Source organism: Periplaneta americana, chromosome 11 (genome assembly GCF_040183065.1).
Source record: "Periplaneta americana isolate PAMFEO1 chromosome 11, P.americana_PAMFEO1_priV1, whole genome shotgun sequence".
In the NCBI taxonomy this organism is placed as follows: domain Eukaryota; kingdom Metazoa; phylum Arthropoda; class Insecta; order Blattodea; family Blattidae; genus Periplaneta; species Periplaneta americana.
Window position 1 is genome coordinate 16,122,313 of NC_091127.1, and position 18,245 is coordinate 16,140,557.

Consider the following 18,245-nt stretch of genomic DNA (forward strand, 5'->3'; position numbering starts at 1 on the left):
GTGACGAAAGAGCTTTCAATATTGAATCATATTTTCGCACAGGTACTGTCGTCCGTTTGCCTACGTCGCATCCCACTTTCCCCCACCTGCTTCTGTTCGCCCCTCTGTAAATTCTAGTAGCTGGGCTGTCTTAGCTCTTTTCTGAGAACATTAACTTCTGTTAGGAATTGGACGTCTACGTAATATTATACAACTGTTTAAAATAACTTAAGTAAAAGGGCCTCGTTAAGTAATTAACTGTCACGTGATTTACCCCCCTTTCTTCGACCCTGCGACAAAACCACTTGAACGGACAGTAGATAGCATTTCTGAGTAATTTTATCTTTTCGGATCGGGCAGAAGTGAATATTAAATTTACAGTACGTAAGGTACTCTTTTATAGAATAGGTATAGAATTATTTCAACATGCGTTACTCGTACGAAGGACGAAACTGGTAATTGGAATTAGGTACAATAGTCTATAGTGCGGTAATATGCACAAAAGAACTGAAGCCTGTATCGAAATGAACGGCCACCATTTTCAAAAATGTGTTTAAATATCCCTATTATGATTATTTTCCATTTTAACTTAATTCTATATATTGTACGCTAATGTGCTGTAACAGTACAATATACACTGCATAATTAATATGTCCGAATGGATAGCTCAATTCGTGAGTAAAAACACTTTGTAAGTGTTAATATAGTACTGTATTTTGATTAAACGAAAACCTAATGAAAATTATCAACCTCAAAATTGCGATATTTCCTAGTTTACATAAATGGATGAACTACTTTTCTTCCCTGCTATACCTAGTAAAGTGATTTGTTTGTATTTTACGCCAGTATCATCGAACTCCAGTCTTGGAAGGGGGAGCAAGCAGTGTTTCCGGTTCTAGACCTTTAATCCAAAGGTATAGCCAGGTTAATATTAAAAATGTTAGTAATAATAAAATGATGTCCCTGTACTTACAGTATGTCTACGTGTACTTTCAGTACCTGGTGAAGTCTGTCCATTGTTTGTAATGTGAGATCACAAAGTGGGCGTACCCCCATGTATTACGACAGTACGATGTATATGGTTGATTGATTGATTGATAAGGACATGTACCTGATTAACGATCCAAGACATCGGTATGAAGATCTTCATTTTCATAGCACAGCTGAATTCTGCGCCATGTCCTGGCAGATGTTTTGCATGTTCCACAGCTGCTCATAATTGCGCCGTTGTGTTATAGCGATGATTTCGTACTTTGTCCTTGATGAATCCCCAGAGAGCATTATCAGGTGTTGTAAGGTCGGGAATTCGTGTAGGCCAGGCAAAAAGAGCTTATCATCTGCAGATCATCTTCCAATCCACCGTTTGGAAAAGGTCGTATTCAGGTATCGACGCACTTTCAATGCGCGCTCCGTCCTGTTGCAGTATCACAGTGTCTTCGATACCAGCTTGTTGCTACTGTGGCACCAACCATTCACTAAGCATGTCCTAGTAGGCTGGCCATTAACGAAACCTTGTAAGAAGAAAGGGCTTTGTTGTCGGCCTTCCACTTCTGGAACGGTCTTTCACACTAACCGTTGCCAATGCACGTTTTTTTTTTTTCACCCGAACATATTGCTTTCCTTGGCGGTTTCACACCAAAGCGGTCACGAAATTTAATATTCTGTTTCCACGGTGTCGCAGGTATGACGTCTTTCAGGAAGCCAAACAGCTATCACTAACCATTCGATGGCAAACGGACTCTGGTCAGCCCAAAGACGTTATATAGGGTCAGCCATGTTTGTTTATAACTGCACGGTTATCATAGTAGCATGATACCAACGTAAACATGGGTTACCAACATTCACATTCAACGGAGAACTGTTAAGGTAAGCGTTCACTACATCGTATCGCACTCATCGGACGAATCGCACGGATCGGGAAAAAAAAACAATTTTTGCTGTAAAGGCTGGTTCACAATAAACCGGAAACGAGAATCGGAACGAAAACGAAAACGGTAAAATTGTTAAAATGTATACTTTTAAATGTGAGCATTCACAATTAACGAAAAGCATGTCGGAGCCCGAGATCGGGAACGGAGAGTTGGCCAAGTTTCAACTTTGACGTTCACGTTTCCGATCACAGCCCACTAGATTCATTCTATTGCTATCTAAAAGCTATTTTGTCGTCGTATATTTTGTAGCAAGAAGACCGTGACATAACCTATGCATTATTTTGTTCTGTGCTGTGCATCATGGAGCAAGTTTTATTTGATGAGATTCTAATATTGAAATCCTCACATTTACGATAAGCGGCGCGCCTCGTATAAAGATGAGAAAATGAAGGAGAATACATGGCTTTCAATAGCTGCATCTTTGAACACCGATTGGAAGCGAATCATATTTTATTACTGTTTTGGTTGTATTACACACTACATATTCATGCTTCAATTCAATAATTACTGTTGTGTTAATTTTTGTTCTATTACAAATGTTTCTTCTCTAATTATTTTACGTTATGGTAGACTTAAAATAGGTTGTGATAATAAAGATGCATGGGCATATTTATAGTACCGTACCTAATAAAATGTTTCAGTTGAAATTTCGAAGTTGGTTAACCTGTGTTTATGTTGGCTGCCTTATACTCTTAAGAGAACGCAATTGGTCAATTATACACAAATAACATTAGAATGCGTAATATCGACTTTGCATATCGTTATTGACCTACTTATCGATCTGCATAGTCGTCTACGTTCTCGGTTTATTGTGAATCAAAAATGTTCATATTCACGTCCTCTGCTTCTCGTTTTTATTCTGGTTTTCGTTCCCGGTTTATTGTGAAGCAGCCTTAATTGTTATGTAACCGCGTTCACTACATCGTATCGCACGCGTTGGCTCTCGGCAAATCCGTCCACGTTTCTCGAATGAGCAACTTTTCCGATGCGTGCGATCATGGCCTCCTTTAATATATCAATTTTAATTGCTCAACTGTTACTATTATGTTGTGCCATGTTCAGTGTCGCACCAAAACAGCAGACGGAGAACTTATTTCGCTTGTAGAAAATTGCGAAGAATTATATAATTTGAGGCGTTCCCATTACAGTAATCAAGTCGTGTCTTATATTATGTAACCAATATCTCTTTCGTTTCTACCTCTTCAGTTAAGACGGATACTGCAATTATAAATTCTTATTCGCTAACATTCATAATTAATAGACATAACCTCAAACTCCTCTATTTTCAGCAATGTCAATATCGTACGACGTCATGTTTTAAACAGCTGATAGGGAATCCGATGAGGCTATGAGGTAGAGACGTTACAGTGAACGCACTGCACCTAAAAGTAACCGTTGCCTGCGATTCGTACGAGGAGTGTGATACGATGAAGTGAACGCTTACCTTTAGAATGGTGGCAAAAGAAACTGAAGTACCTGCCCCGATGTTTACCCATTACAAATTACAAATTAACTTGCTGGATTTTCGGCTCGGAAGGGTGATACCACAGCCAGTTTACTCATGATCTTCTTCTTCTTGAGGCGTTACAACTTCGGCTACAAGTTTTGACCTTTTTTGGACTAACACTACAATCTTTGACATGGCGGTCTTCCCTGAACGTAAGACCATTGGCCAACACAATGCGCTTCCCCGCCCCCCCCCCCCGCTCAGAGGCTTCATAGGACGACTACAACAAGCACCCAATCTCGTGAAATAGAGATCAAACTAAGTTCACGCCGGGAATAGAACCACGGGCCCTTGATGGAAAAGCGCACGTTCTATCCACTGAATCATAGTGGCATACTTTTTACTCAAGTTATTGATAAAATATTCATTATTTTCGCAAGAAGCTGGCGCAAAAATCAATTATTGATAATCGATAAATTATTGTAAAGAATACCAGTTTTCGTACAAATCTTTCCCGTAAAAACGGATTTGTGCCTTACTGACCACAATCATTAAGGCAACATGAAGTGCTCAGATGCAATTAAATTTGAGTAGCTGAGACAAGGACGCAAGACGCGTTAGAGCGAAATAGTGTTGTTTATGTTCGAATGTGCGGTGTATTCCCCTATGTTTTGTCTGCTGTAGAATATTATCATTTAAAAGCATTATTAAGTATCTCACGTTATCAACGAGCGATAACACGTCACGCCCTGGCGAGACGTAAGGAGAGACTGGGTTCTGAACTTGGGGTCCACGACACACCGTAAAGTACATCGAACAGGGTCGCTTGTCACGAGAAATGACATGTTTTACTTAATATCATAAGAACAAATGGACTGGTTCTTATCATTCACCATTCATTGTAAATTGTTTATTGTTAGTAAAATAACATGTACAAAAATGCAATAGTAATATGCGTTTGCAAGAGCGGTTATGTTGATGTTTTTCCTCGAACATGAAAACAAACATACCGCTCGTGTATCGTACATTATTTTGTGCGAAGATCGTTTATTACATACCTGAAAGAGGAATTTCTAATTAGTTGCAATGAAATCTCCATCTTGGTTTCTGTTCAATGACGGCAACTTTTAAAAACAAAAATATCTATCTTCAACATTGTTGCTTTAAAATGTTTTCTGTGTTTACTATACTCCAGCAGGCCGTGATATACGTCTGACTTTTTTCCCCCCTATTTTTTCTATAAATGCGAACTTAAAACAAACGGAAAGGTTATGTAATGATTTATTTTTCATTTTAATATTTTAACAATATTATTTATATAACATATTGCAGTAATAACATCGGCATCTGGAATCTTGTTGATTTTTTCACGGTTTCCTTAATGTTACTTGCATTACAAATGCAGTAACTTTTGTGGTGTTGTAGAGTTTACTTAATTTTTGCAAATATTTCAAAACAATAATTAACATTGCAATTTAGGTGAAATTGCAGTGGTAAGTTTCCAATTTATAATTATTACTATGTTAAATGTCTCTAAAAATAATATGTTAAAAGCCTAAAGCAGTAAAATGAATATGGCGCTTAAGCGGTAAGAAGAGGGAAATTGTTATGTGTGTTACGTTGGGAATACTGAATGTGGTATTTCACACTTACCGCGTATTGGTTTTGTGCGGAAAGCAAGCAAATACGCACGATCTCGCACAAACGTAATTTTTCCCTGAAGGAGTAAAAAAACTCGTGCTCAGGGAGTTATCCAGACACATACTTAACAAGAATAAACGTAATTGTTATACACAGAGTGGGTTAAAAAAATTAGGGATAAATTAATAAAAAAAAAATACAATTTCAATATTAACAATTTAACTTATACAAATACATATACATATTAAACCATTATATATCCGGAATGTAAGGTGTTAATATATCGTCGGTTTCTTGGTAAAAGTGACCAAATCCAAAATGTAAAATTGTTGGGAAAAGTCATCTAAAGGTTTAATGATCCATCTAAAGATAACTGTACTTCTTTAGATGTTAGTAATTAGTTACTTTGAAGGTAAATGTGCTATGTTATTAGGTCGACCTGGTTGGCGAGTTGGTATAACGCTGGCCTTCTATGCCCAAGGTTGCGGGTTCGATCCCGGGCCAGGTCGATGGCATTTAAGTGTGCTTAAATGCGACAGGCTCATGTCAGTAGATTTACTGGCATGAAAAAGAACTCCTGCGGGACAAAATTCCGGCACATCCGGCGACGCTGATATAACCTCTGCAGTTGCGAACATCGTTAAATAAAACATAACATTTATATGTTATTAGTTTTTAATATAAAATTATATCTTAAATTTTCATAATGCTTGGAAGCCTTTAAAGTGACTTGGTCACTTTTACCAAGAAACCGACGATATATTCTTTAAAAATTAAATTCCTAACGCTATTTTTTTTTAATTTTTTTACACTAAAATTTTCCAAACTTGGGTATATTTCAATTATTTTAATTTATAAGCCTGTACCAAAGTAGGTACCATGGCTAAGAGCTGTGCTTGTGAAACACTTTGGTTCCTCTAGTCGTATAAAATCGAATATTTAGTCCCTTGAATTTATTGCGATTTTTATTTATGGAGTTTAATAAAGCGATGTAATAAATGTGTTTAATTTTAATAACATTAAAATTAGTGAACAAAAGTTTGAATGAGTAATCAAGTGGTTTATTAAGGCATATTTGAATCATTCTTTTGTGAATTAGTATTAGTGGAGTGAGTTTAGAATTACAATCATTTCCCCACTCTAAATTCCATACTGGAGAATGGATTGAAATAAAGCTAAATAAATTAGATGTAAAATATTAAATGTGTCTTTTATCCCCACTCCCTTCAGTTACGCGAGATTCAGATGTATATTTGCTTTCAAATATGTCAGAGATATGGTTTGAAAAATTTGTATTATTATCGAGATCCAGTTTTTTAAATACATTTTATCTTATTACATCGTCTCTTTTGTGCCAGTTGCAATTATGGTAATTTCAGAATTCATTATTATTCATTATTGTCATTATCTTTGTATATTAAGTATGATGCAAATCTGGCTTTCAGGTATAGCTTCTTGTGAAGCAGACTTGAATAATTTCAAGGGGAAAATTGTTCTGGGGCCGGGTATCGATCCCGGAACCCTTCAATTTGCTATATTTGCATAATATATACGTCACTGTAGGTACGTTAACAGAAAACCACAGTTCAAGTCACACAGAGTTTATGTGCACTCAAAATTGGATTTCTGGCGCCTTGTTAGCCCACTTGAGTTGTGTGGAAATAAAGGGAAAAATTGATACGGTGTCGGGTGTAGTTCCTGGGTAGCTCAGGCGGTAGAGCATTCGTGCGCTAAACGAAGGGTACCGGGATCGATACCCGGCCCCGGAACAATTTTTCTCTTCAAATTATATTGAGTATACTTTGTATAGGTAGACCCTGATTGAGGAAGCTTGTAGGGAATGAAGTAGGCATCTCTTTGTATGGCCTCCATTTAATAGTTTCTGCTCGTTATCTTATAATTTATGTATTTTAACAGAGTTTTTTTTAATTATCTTACCGGAATTTATCTAAGCTCATATCTTGTTTCATTTTACTTCCATTGTACAGACACAAGGTCGGAATTCCTTGACTTGGAGTCAATATGCTGCCGAAAAAACATGCACTAAGACGGACTCGAACACACGACCACGGCCTTCAAGCAACATAAAAGGCGTTCGCCATAATTTCTTCTTCTTCTTCTTCTTCTTCTTCTTCTTCTTCTTCTTCTTCTTCTTCTTCTTCTTCTGACAAGTTAAACCCTAAGGCCTGTTACGGTTTCACATAAAATTTTCATGCCAGTGTTTTGCAGGTTTGCCCACAGATCTTAGACCTTTAGGTGTGTAGTTATAGACAACTTTGGGGAACCTACTTTAGCTCAACCATGCTAGATGGTACTTGCAGTTATTAGATACTGATGGATGTATTCCAGACTTGATTTGGTTTTGAGGTCTTGAAAAATGTCAGATGTTCCTTCTTATAGTCGTGACGCTGTTATTTCCGGTGTGACTCCTCCCCTTTGCGTACGTCTTAGGAAGTGAAGGCTCTATAAAGTCTAGGTAGGTAGTATCGTTCGCCATTTTTGTTCTTTCGTTGCCGAGCTACCAGATGAGGAATCTATTTGCTTCACCGTTAAACATTATCATGTCGTAGCTCCTATGATAATGAATCAAACGCACTGTAATTGAGCAAATAATTGAGCGGCAAATAACGTCCTCGTGTTATTTCTGCAAACGCCAACGAAAGAGCCAAAATGGCGGGCGATTATGTTAAGTATTTATCGAGCCTTAGGAAATTCATTACTTCATCAATAGCGAATGACAAGACGAACACGTTTAAATGTAGCCGACCTGCAACGTGATTGGCTGCCGGAAATAAGAGCGACGGGACTATAGATCCCGTTTAGTATACTGTACCTTATTGTTCTGAGCACGAATCGCATGTCACAGGCTTTTATTCTATTGTCATGAGATTTTTTTCAGTGCCCATGCTTTGCTACCATAGCTTAAGACTGTACGTTGTGCTAAGGTAATGCGCAACCGTATTCTGGTATGCTTTTGTTTGAGGGATGTCTTCATTATTCTATTAGTAATATCTATACTTTTTGTTAATTTGTAAGACTAGAAGGCATATCTGAGCCCTTCCAACTGGCGAGAAGAAAGCTTATACCATTGATGAATTTGTCCTCTCTCTGAATATGCATATTCTGCAGCATTTCGTTTGCAGTTTTGGAACTGGTAGCTATACCAATGTGACTCGGTCGTCATTACCTTGCTAGTAGAAAGAGGGTGGACCACTGAAAGGTGACAATCACGTCTTAACCCCTATGTTTTATTTACATTTTACAATATATATTAATTAAGCCTTGTATAATCGAAAAATTGAACCCTGAAAATCAAGGAGGAAATATTCTGCTGATCAGTATTCTTTTAAAGATATTAGGAGAGATTTATGAGTAGAATTAATTTTTCATGTGTTTCGTGAGTTTTCTCTGGCAGCTGATTTTATTTCTGTGCCTAACCTAAGAAGTATTTAGTCGTATTAAGACAAATACATAAGATCATATTGTGACAGCGACGTGATATTCGAACTCACGACCAGCGTCCCGCAAGAAAGCAGATCGCGCGGGGACGGCGCGCGGCGGAGAGAAGTAAGGGGAAAGGGCCTACGCGGCGAGAGAGTGGAGAGAGAGAGCGCGCGCATCTGGTGCTGGTAGAGAGGAGAGGGCTCTGGATTTTTCTGGAGTGCCATCTCTAGAGACGCGTGGAACTTTCGAGGCTACGTCGCTGTGGTTATAAATTACGGACGCGAAGGAACGAGATAGAGTTTTCAGTTGATTAGTCAGCCAGTCAGTGAGCAAGCCAGAGCAAGCAAGCCAGTCTTGTGTACCGGTGTTCGACTCGAGTGTGCGTCCGTAACTGTGCCAGCATCCGAAGGCCTGAGTTCGAGTGCAGTGGACCGCAGTTGGAGGGACCTGAGTTCGAGTGCAGTGGACCGCAGTTGGAGGGACCTGAGTTCGAGTACAGTGAACTGTCTCTGAAGGTCTGTGGTTCGAGATACTGTGAACTCGAGTGACTGAGCTAGAAGAACTGTGAACTGAGAACTGATAGTTCTGATTTGTAAATAGTGCTTTGTAAATATTAGTTAAGATTAACAGTTCATTGTTGTTCGTAATAGTCCAAGTAAATTGTCATTGTCGTCGGTGGAGTGCTATAACGAATACTGTGTTGAGTGAAAATCCAATTGTTGACGAGAGCGTTTAAGGCGAATTGTAGAAAGGAATTATTGTTGGAAGAATAAAATCCTATTGTTGAGTGGAAATAAATTCACAATATTTTCGCCAGATGCGTTGATGTGTCTGTTCAAGATACCAGCACTTCTATCGACCTATTATCTTATCGCATGTTACAGTTTGAGTCATTACCTTAATATCTTTAAATCAAGTTCATCTTCTTCAGAGCTTTTTGCAATCTGTACAATTATATATAACTTGTGTTAGGTGGGATTTGTTACGTGCGTATACAATAATATGTATATCGCAATATGACCAGAGATGTTAAAGCGAGTATAAATAACAGCGAGGAAAAAAAAAAATGTATAGGCTAATATAGTTAATAATAGTATCTTTAACTATGTGTGTAAAATTATTGGGCTGGTGACGATCTCAAGCAGCGCATTCTGAAGAAATAAGGGCTTATGCAATTGTGTGTGTGCATACACCTTTTATCTGCGTGTATATATGATTTTGTATCTTTGGGTAAATACACCTTTTATCTGCATACACCTTTCATATGCGTGTAATATGGCTTTGTATCTTTGGGTCAACACCCGATCTACTTCATCCAAGAACCTATTTTTATCATATTCGGTTAAACGAAACAAGTGCAATTAAGCGCACACATGATAAGTACATATTTTGGGTAAATATGTGTTAAATACATTATGAAACTAATGAGAAAGCTTTTTTTTTTATTGTGTACGTAAGGAAAACCTAACATAAAAAGTGAACGAATCAGTAGAACAGAATCTGTCGCTTGATTTCTAAAGGTAAGCGTTCACTACATCGTATCGCACTCATCGGACGAATCGCGCGGATCGGAAAAAGACTATCTTTACTGTAATTGTTATGTAACCGCGTTCACTACATCATATCGCACTCATCGGCTCTCGGTAAATCCGTCCACGTTTCTCGGATGAACAACTTTTCTGATGCGTGCGATCATGGCCTTCTTTAATAAATCAATTTTAATTGGTCAGCTGTTCATAATTTTCAATTTTGACTTTTTGATATCTATTTTCTAAATATGAACGAAAACATTTGAGTACAACTCCTCTAATACCAATGTTTTCTAATTTTGAAAAAAAAAAATATCGTGATTAACTATATCAAACGCTTTTTTCAAATCAAGAAATATTCCTAAACATTTATTTCCCATATCTAATTTTCTGATAAAATTCCATGTAACAGCTAGAATAGCATTATTTGTTCCTTTACATGTACGAAATCCAAACTGAAATCGCTCAAAATGTTGGTTTCTCTGGATAGTTTACTAACTTTTTTAAATACATCTTTCTATTAGTTTAGCAAGAGATGGCAACAGAGAAATAGGTCTATAATTGTTTAAGTCAGTCCGATCTCCTGACTTATATAAGGGAAATACTCCATTAAACTTAAACATATGTATGTTATTTACACTTTCAACTGCCTATTGTAAAATATGCTCTGCCTTTGTGGCAGCCTGTTAATACAGGGCGCTCTTATCGTTTAGATAATTAAATACAATGTTGTGCCATGTTCAGTGTTGCGCCAAAATGGCAGACGGAAAACTTATTTCGCTTGTAGAAAACTGCGAAGAATTATATAATTTGAGGCATTCCCATTACAGTAATCAAGTCGTTTCTTACATATATATATATTATGTAACCAATATCTTTTTCGTTTCTTCCTCTTCAATGAAGAAGCATGAAGCAATTACAAATTCTTATTCGCTAACACTCAAGATTAATAGACCTAACCTCAAACTCCTCTGTTTTCAGCAATGTCAATATCGTAAGTCATGTTTTAAACAGCTGATAGGGGAAACCGATGAGGCGATGAGGTAGAGCCGTTAGAATGAACGCACTGCACTTAAGATATCCGTTGTGTGCGATTCGTACGAGAAGTGCGATACGTTGTAGTGAACGCTTACCTTAAGAGTACGGTATGTCCAGAAATATATCTCAAATTCAAATTTCGCGGTTTCCACTTTTCTCTTAAAATTTAATTTATGAAAACTCTTTCAGGATATGATATAAATTTTAAACTTACCCAATCTAAACAGTAAAGTTGAAGCATAATATGAACTTAATTGGTATCAACACATCAAAAGTATAGTACAGAGAAAAACAACCAATAGAATAAAACACAACATAATAATTTGATGAGGGACCTTCAAATAAACTGGCTATAAGAAGCTTAACATCAATTCTTATATTCGCATACAGTCCCTTTGCACCTGGCAGCCTATAGACGTTGACTCTGTCAAATTTTTAGTAAATTCTGTCCACAAAAAAATTGTGAAAATAGTGAGGAAAAAATCATTTTATAAGCTTAGTCGTTGACAGACCATTAAGCGTTAACATTGGAATAGCCTATGTCAGGTTTCAAACTCAGAATTATTTTCATGAAGTCTAGTGTGATGGTGGGCGATTAAGGAAAACCTTGTTAATTTGGAAGAACAAGTAAAATATCTTGATAGTTCCTCGTAATACATGTAAATGATCAAACAAGTATATTGACAGTGTGTTGTACTTGTATTTTAGGAAGAAAGAATCATCGTTTTCATATACCTTAACACTCGACCTTCAACATAACTGTGAAATACGGTTGCGGTCTTGTAAATGTTTGGGTTGTATTGTTTATGGTGACTGAAATGTTTAATTATTCATAGTATAACATGCATCAATGTATTTATTGAAATACTGCGCATATAATTAGCAGACGGTGTAACCAGCGAATAGGCATTATAAAGAATGGACACTGAGCAAATTTTCCTGTGTTTTGTTTGTCTGTGCGCCAGCGTTTAGTTCCACTTTCAAGCGCTAGAGGTTGTGTAATCGAGCATACGCTAAGATAATAATTGATAATACAGTTGAGACACAGGATCCAAACATCGCCTACCTTATTGCATAATCCAGTAACGCTTTGCTTCAAATAAATTCAAGTTAACAGCTTTTCCTTATTTCTCAGTGACAAACTAGTTGTAATAATAATATTTTATATTTCAGATATAATAAATTATATTATAAAATAATATGATACATTATAAAATTAAGTATCGAATTCGTTTAATATTTGTATATAATATAATATAGGTATATGGTTTTACTTCTCGTAAGAGTTTTGTTTTTCCATTTTCAGCGCTATCATATCATTACATATTTTAATTGTTGTTGGGGTCAACGTCTCAACTCTCATTATAAAGGAACTCTAGAGTCTAGACATTACAGTTAATGACGGATTTATTATTTTATGGATCCAATTTATTTTATTTGAGTACATAATGTACCTAGATGTATTAATTATATGTGTTATATTTCCGCTGTGTCGACTGCTAGCTGGTGTGATGTCAGCGCCAACTCTAGGAAGAAAGCAGAATCTCACGCTTTAGCTGGCTTGAAGGTCATTGAAATCAGTCCGGCTACATCAAAGGTACCGACGCGAAGTGTCCATTCTTTATAATCCCTATTCGCTGGTGTAACGAAGCTGAGTGTAGAACAGTGTTTTCCGTTTTTTTCTTGTCCACAGCCATTAGACCTCAATTCCGTACGATCGATGTGTAGTTGGGAAAAATAATATTTAAAGTAAAAACAATATAAATATGATTATCATACAATAATAAAGAAAAGCCATTTCAGTGACAAGATTACAGACTGTGAGAGATGCAAAGAAGTTGGGCACTGAGGGAGTGGTTTATATTCAATGAATTGTTATTGTTTAGTTTATTCTTTTAGTGTGACATTTAGATTTTTTATCTTTTGAAATAAACTTCTTTGTCACTTGGGTGTTACCAATGCATACAGTAACTTCATAAACATTGTGCCTTCTGCAATAAAACACTTATTATACTTGATGAGAGAGAGATGGAACGGAGAAAAATTCTCTCCGGCGCCGGGATTTGAACCCGGGTTTTCAGCTCTCCGTGCTGATGCTTTAACCACTAAGCCACGCCGGGTACAATCCCGACACCGTTGAGAATCGTCTCAGATTAAGCTCCATCTCTTGGGTTCCCTCTAGTGGCCGCCCTCTGCACTACGTCATAGATGTCTATGCACGCAGGACCGAAGTCCATACATGTGCAGAGGTGCACTCAAATGAGTGACTGGTTGGCCGGGGTCCGACGGTATGGGCGCCGTCTTTAAATCACAAAGTGATTTATTACGCTTATCATATTTATTTTTTATTTATTTTTTTATTTTATTTATTTATTTATTTTTTTTTATTTATTTTGATGTACCGAAGTACATATGGCATAGTGTCCATACTTTCTTCTTTGATTAGAACCATATTCACTAACAGAAGTCTGAAGTACCGACTGACAAGTTTAGTTAATAAATATTTGAATTATCATAATCGTCTTTTTGGATACACACACAAGTATCATTTAGAAAACAGATTGAGCTTAGTAGACAGCGTGTATTTCCTTTGGAATCTGTAGTTCTGTTTTATCAGGGTTGCAGTATATGTTACCATGGAGAAAAAAATAAAAAAATAAAAACTTATTATACTTGTTTTATTCAAGGGAACCAGGATCTAAAATTATAATATTATAAACTGTATTTATCTATTTGTGTAATATTCATTTATTTAATATTTATTTATATATTTACCATCAAAGACTGAATTCGGAAAATATCGGAAGATTGTTACTATAAACATAGTGTCCATACTTTCTTCTTTGATTAGAACCATATTCACTAACAGAAGTCTGAAGTACCGACTGACAAGTTTAGTTAATAAATATTTGAATTATCATAATCGTCTTTTTGGATACACACACAAGTATCATTTAGAAAACAGATTGAGCTTAGTAGACAGCGTGTATTTCCTTTGGAATCTGTAGTTCTGTTTTATCAGGGTTGCAGTATATGTTACCATGGAGAAAAAAAAAAGTCCGTAATTTTTATTTCAATATTGGTTGCTACGTAATGCAGTAGGTGTGGCTTACTGCTCATCTGTTAGTCTGTCGATGAAAGGTGAAGGATACGCTGTTCAATGTGTTATGTGAACTACATATTAAAATTCTATGTATATAGAATGCTGTAGCAAGTAATGAATGGAAAATACCATTCGTATTGCAGCTCCTTAAACGGTTGGTTTTCATTTGCCCGCTGTTGCAGATAATCTGCCAGTGTTTAGGTGATTTATTAGTCTTATATGCTACTGTTATTTACATGACACGTTTAAATATTTGAATTTTTGTACACTAATTCTTCAGCAAATCTTTGCACAGCGTTGTGTCTTCGCTCCAGGAGTTTATAAATCTACTGTACATGATCTGTTTCTCGCCACGTGTCTCAAGACCAAATAACAAGAGTGAGAACTTAAAGCCCATGACCGTATTGAGTTGAAAAGTGGAATTTAGAATATTCCGATATTCCCCAAACCCATTTCTTATGTATTTATATATGAGAATGAGATATATTTTTAAAATCGAATTAGATAGCTTTTTAATTAGTTATTTAACATGGCTTTATTAACTGCGAGGTTACAACCGTTCCTGAAATTGGTGATTGCGAGCTGTTATTTTTCTGTGATGAGTCCGAGGAATTGCCATGGGATTACCTGATATTCGGCTTACAGTGGGGAGAAGTTCGAATAATCCAATCAGTGATCCACCCAAACGGGATTCGAACTAACGTCGAGGGCAACCTCAATATCAGGAATCCATCTCGTTACCGCTTGAGCCACGCGATAGCTAATTTGGTAGTTGAAATATAAAAAATAGCTGTGATTGCAATAAAGCCCAAAATATTAACTTAAAATAAATTTCACTGGGGTTGAAGAAAGTCTCAGTGTAAAAGGTAAAAAAGGTAACATGCCATGAAGTATTAACTATTAAAGAAATTTATAATTATAGTTTACTAACTTATCACCACAGAAATCAAATAAAGCATAAATCTAATCGACATGGATATCGTACTCGAAGACAAAAGTCTACTTTCCCATTAATTGAGCCTAAATGTCATACAAGTGCAGCTCTTAAACATGGTGCTAGTTTCAGCCCAAGACTTTATAATAAAATTACAGCCCATTTTCCAAATTTGAAATATTTTAAAATTGAAGCTTTAAAAAAGAAATTTGTAAAATTATTTATGATATATAATATTAAAAAATGTATTTTTTTACCTATTATTTCTGTCGACTATATTCTTCATGTTTTTATTGAATATCACTGGCTTCTGTCTGATTGTCAATTTATATTAAATGTGTATTTTTCTCTATTTTTCTATTTCTTCTTTTTTGCTTTTGTGTTGTATTTATTGATTTGAATTAAGTTACTTATTGTATTTAATAAACTGTCCTTGTAAATTTTATGTTATATTATTGACTAAGACCACACCGTACACGAGCCTGGTTCTTACGGTAGTGGCTAGAAACATTTTGTTTTATAAATTTAATTTGTACTCACTAGCTAGCTAGTTAAATAAATAACTAAATAAATAAATAAATAAATGTAAATAGTTGACATACATAAAACAAATAAAAATCAGTTGTATTGAAAATTGAATTAATTCAAATGTGTAGTCACGTTAAGGTACGCAGTATCATTACCTGTCCTGGATTTCTGATGAGAGAATCCGGCAATCCTACCGTTAACTGTTTAGCGAACGACAAGGATGTGAAAAACCTCTTCAGAAATTTTGATCCTAGAACGAAGCAGCAGTCTTGGGTAGGCTATTTGAAAACACGCGGATTCTCCTCTATTAAACAATGATACTCGTATATACTCTGATGATAAAATATGTTTATTCTTTTATTTGTCCCAGAACCAAAATATCAGTGAGAAATATTAGAAGAGATATGATGAATGAACTGCAAAGGGGGAAAAAAAACATTATTTTAAATTACGTCTGTTTTAAGTTAACGCAAGGACACATTAAGACTGAAACAGAGCGAGAGCGCTGACCTATTTCAGCGGAACGCCTTTAAAACCTTCACCATTTAACACGGATTTCGCACTTGCGTTTTTGTAGCATTACAACCACGGAAAAAAGTAGGCAAGTCAAGAGGTTTAAAGTGATCAAGAAATGTGAAGCGCCTGCTGCCCATCTTATTGAGTGTGGCGAAAAATGACTCACAGCCGTTCGAAGAAGAATCTGCTTCTCAGAACAAAAGCTCATAAATTCATCATGCATAACACCAACTTCTGTTTCCGAAGAATAAAATGGGTTCAAGCAGCAAATGTTTTGGAAACATTGCATTAAGTAGTTCAGTTTAGTTCTTTGACTGGCTATATGGAATTGTAATTGCCTTTATCTGAAAGGAACTTGAATAGGGCCCAGAAATGCTTACTATGAATTTTAAAATGAGTAACACGTGATGGCAGTTAAAAGCAATAATTGAAATAGGCCAGACGCTTTACTCCAAAACTGAGTGTTCATTTTGAGGTAATTATTGGCTCAAACGCAATTTTAGAAGTAATAGTTGAAACGTTTTGTCTTAATTGCGGTAAATTGAACCACTTGGGTGTAACGCATATGAAATATGTTCTTATATATTAAAAATTTAATTGTATGTACTTAAGTTTTTAAAGTATTCCATAAAACGTAATTTAATTGGCATTTTAACTTCAACACAAGCTTTACTGACTACATTGCCATCCGCCATACATGCAGAGCAGCAGGATAATAATACGACAAGCATTATTATTATCATCTATATATATAATTTGAACTGGTAATGGAAATTACGGGAAAACGGCTGAACGGATTTTAATGAGTGACCCCTCATTTTCATGCCTGGCATCCAAAGTTTTTCGGAAAAATAGTAGTTTTCACTGAAATGTCAATTTTCCTATTTTACAAAATCCATCTGTTGTCAGTTTTGAGAACTAATTTTATTGAATCACGGCCGACTTGATTGAATTTCAGAACAAAACACACTCTACAATAAACAATAGGCTATTACACGAAGGCCATGACCTGCAGGATTGCCGACATATTTAGAGCTCAATTCAATTTGTTATTAAAAACTGATTCTGTAGTGTATAATTTTCTGAGTATAGCTGTGTATTGGATATTCAAATCTGCGAAACTTGAGGTGGTTTAATGACATTATTACCATTACAAATCAAATATTATTATAGTTAATATCATGATGTGACTATTCTTCATTAATTGTACATAATATTGATGCTATATTGATGACATCAAAGTGAAACGTTTTGAGGTTATGTAAGTAAATGTAGAGAATATCTTAATTTAGATCAGGGCTGGGCGTCGAGAGCGGTTCTTGACTCTAAACGGGGACGCTTAATATTCATCCGTCACTAAATCAACGCTGCGCGGTGTTCGGCGGGGAAGAAAGGGGATGAAGAGAAATCATATGGCTCCCCGTGAGAGAGTAGAATCCGCTCTTGCTGCCCAGCTCTGATTTAGATCTTCATTTCTATAATTTACTGAGTGACTGCTATATATAACTACAAAACTTAAGTAAGATAATAATATTGTTATTGAAAATCAAATATTTTTATACTTATTAAACCAGTGGGGTTGGGTCTTTTTCATATACTTAATGGCGGTGTAGTGTAGATATTGATATGTGTCATTGTCTTCAGTATTGGCTCGAGAGAGCGCAAAAATTACAGTTCCTAAGGAAAGATAAAAAAAGGTATTAATTACTGATAAAATAAGAGGCCTAGAAAATTTTGTAGTCTCCAGATCATTTCAGCAAGATCTCTTAGTAGGATAAAATGATTTTACGCTCTACATTTCAAGTTCTACATGCAGCAGCTATACGAAAATGCTATTGTTCGAAAGCTTAGCAAACCTGGCATTTTTTTTTTTAACTTTTGCCTACAATCCACAATGACCTGAAATAGCTACTGCTATCGTCCTGACATTGATACTTGCGTTTTCGCGTTGAAATTCAAAAACTAAAGTTGGATATGTTCAAGAAAAAGTATTTGGCCTAAAAAAAATCCACCCAGAGGGAGTATGTTTCATTATTATGGAAGCAAATAACTATCAAAAAGACAAGTATTCTTCATTGAAAATAAATCTGAAAAATTTTTATTTTAACGTCTAACGAACTTAGTTTGCAACAATTGCTGCATAAGCCACTAGTCA

General features: G+C 35.9%; 1 protein-coding gene and 1 non-coding gene across 10 annotated transcripts in view; one reads left to right on the forward strand and one right to left on the reverse strand.

Moving 5' to 3' along the window:
* zyd (sodium/potassium/calcium exchanger zydeco) overlaps window positions 1–18,245 on the forward strand; it is a 163,564-nt gene that overhangs the window by 118,962 nt on the left and 26,357 nt on the right. The gene's annotated exons all lie outside the window — the stretch shown is intronic.
* On the reverse strand, window positions 13,058–13,129 carry TRNAS-GGA (transfer RNA serine (anticodon GGA)). Its single transcript has one exon. It is a non-coding gene; the product is annotated as a tRNA-Ser (tRNA).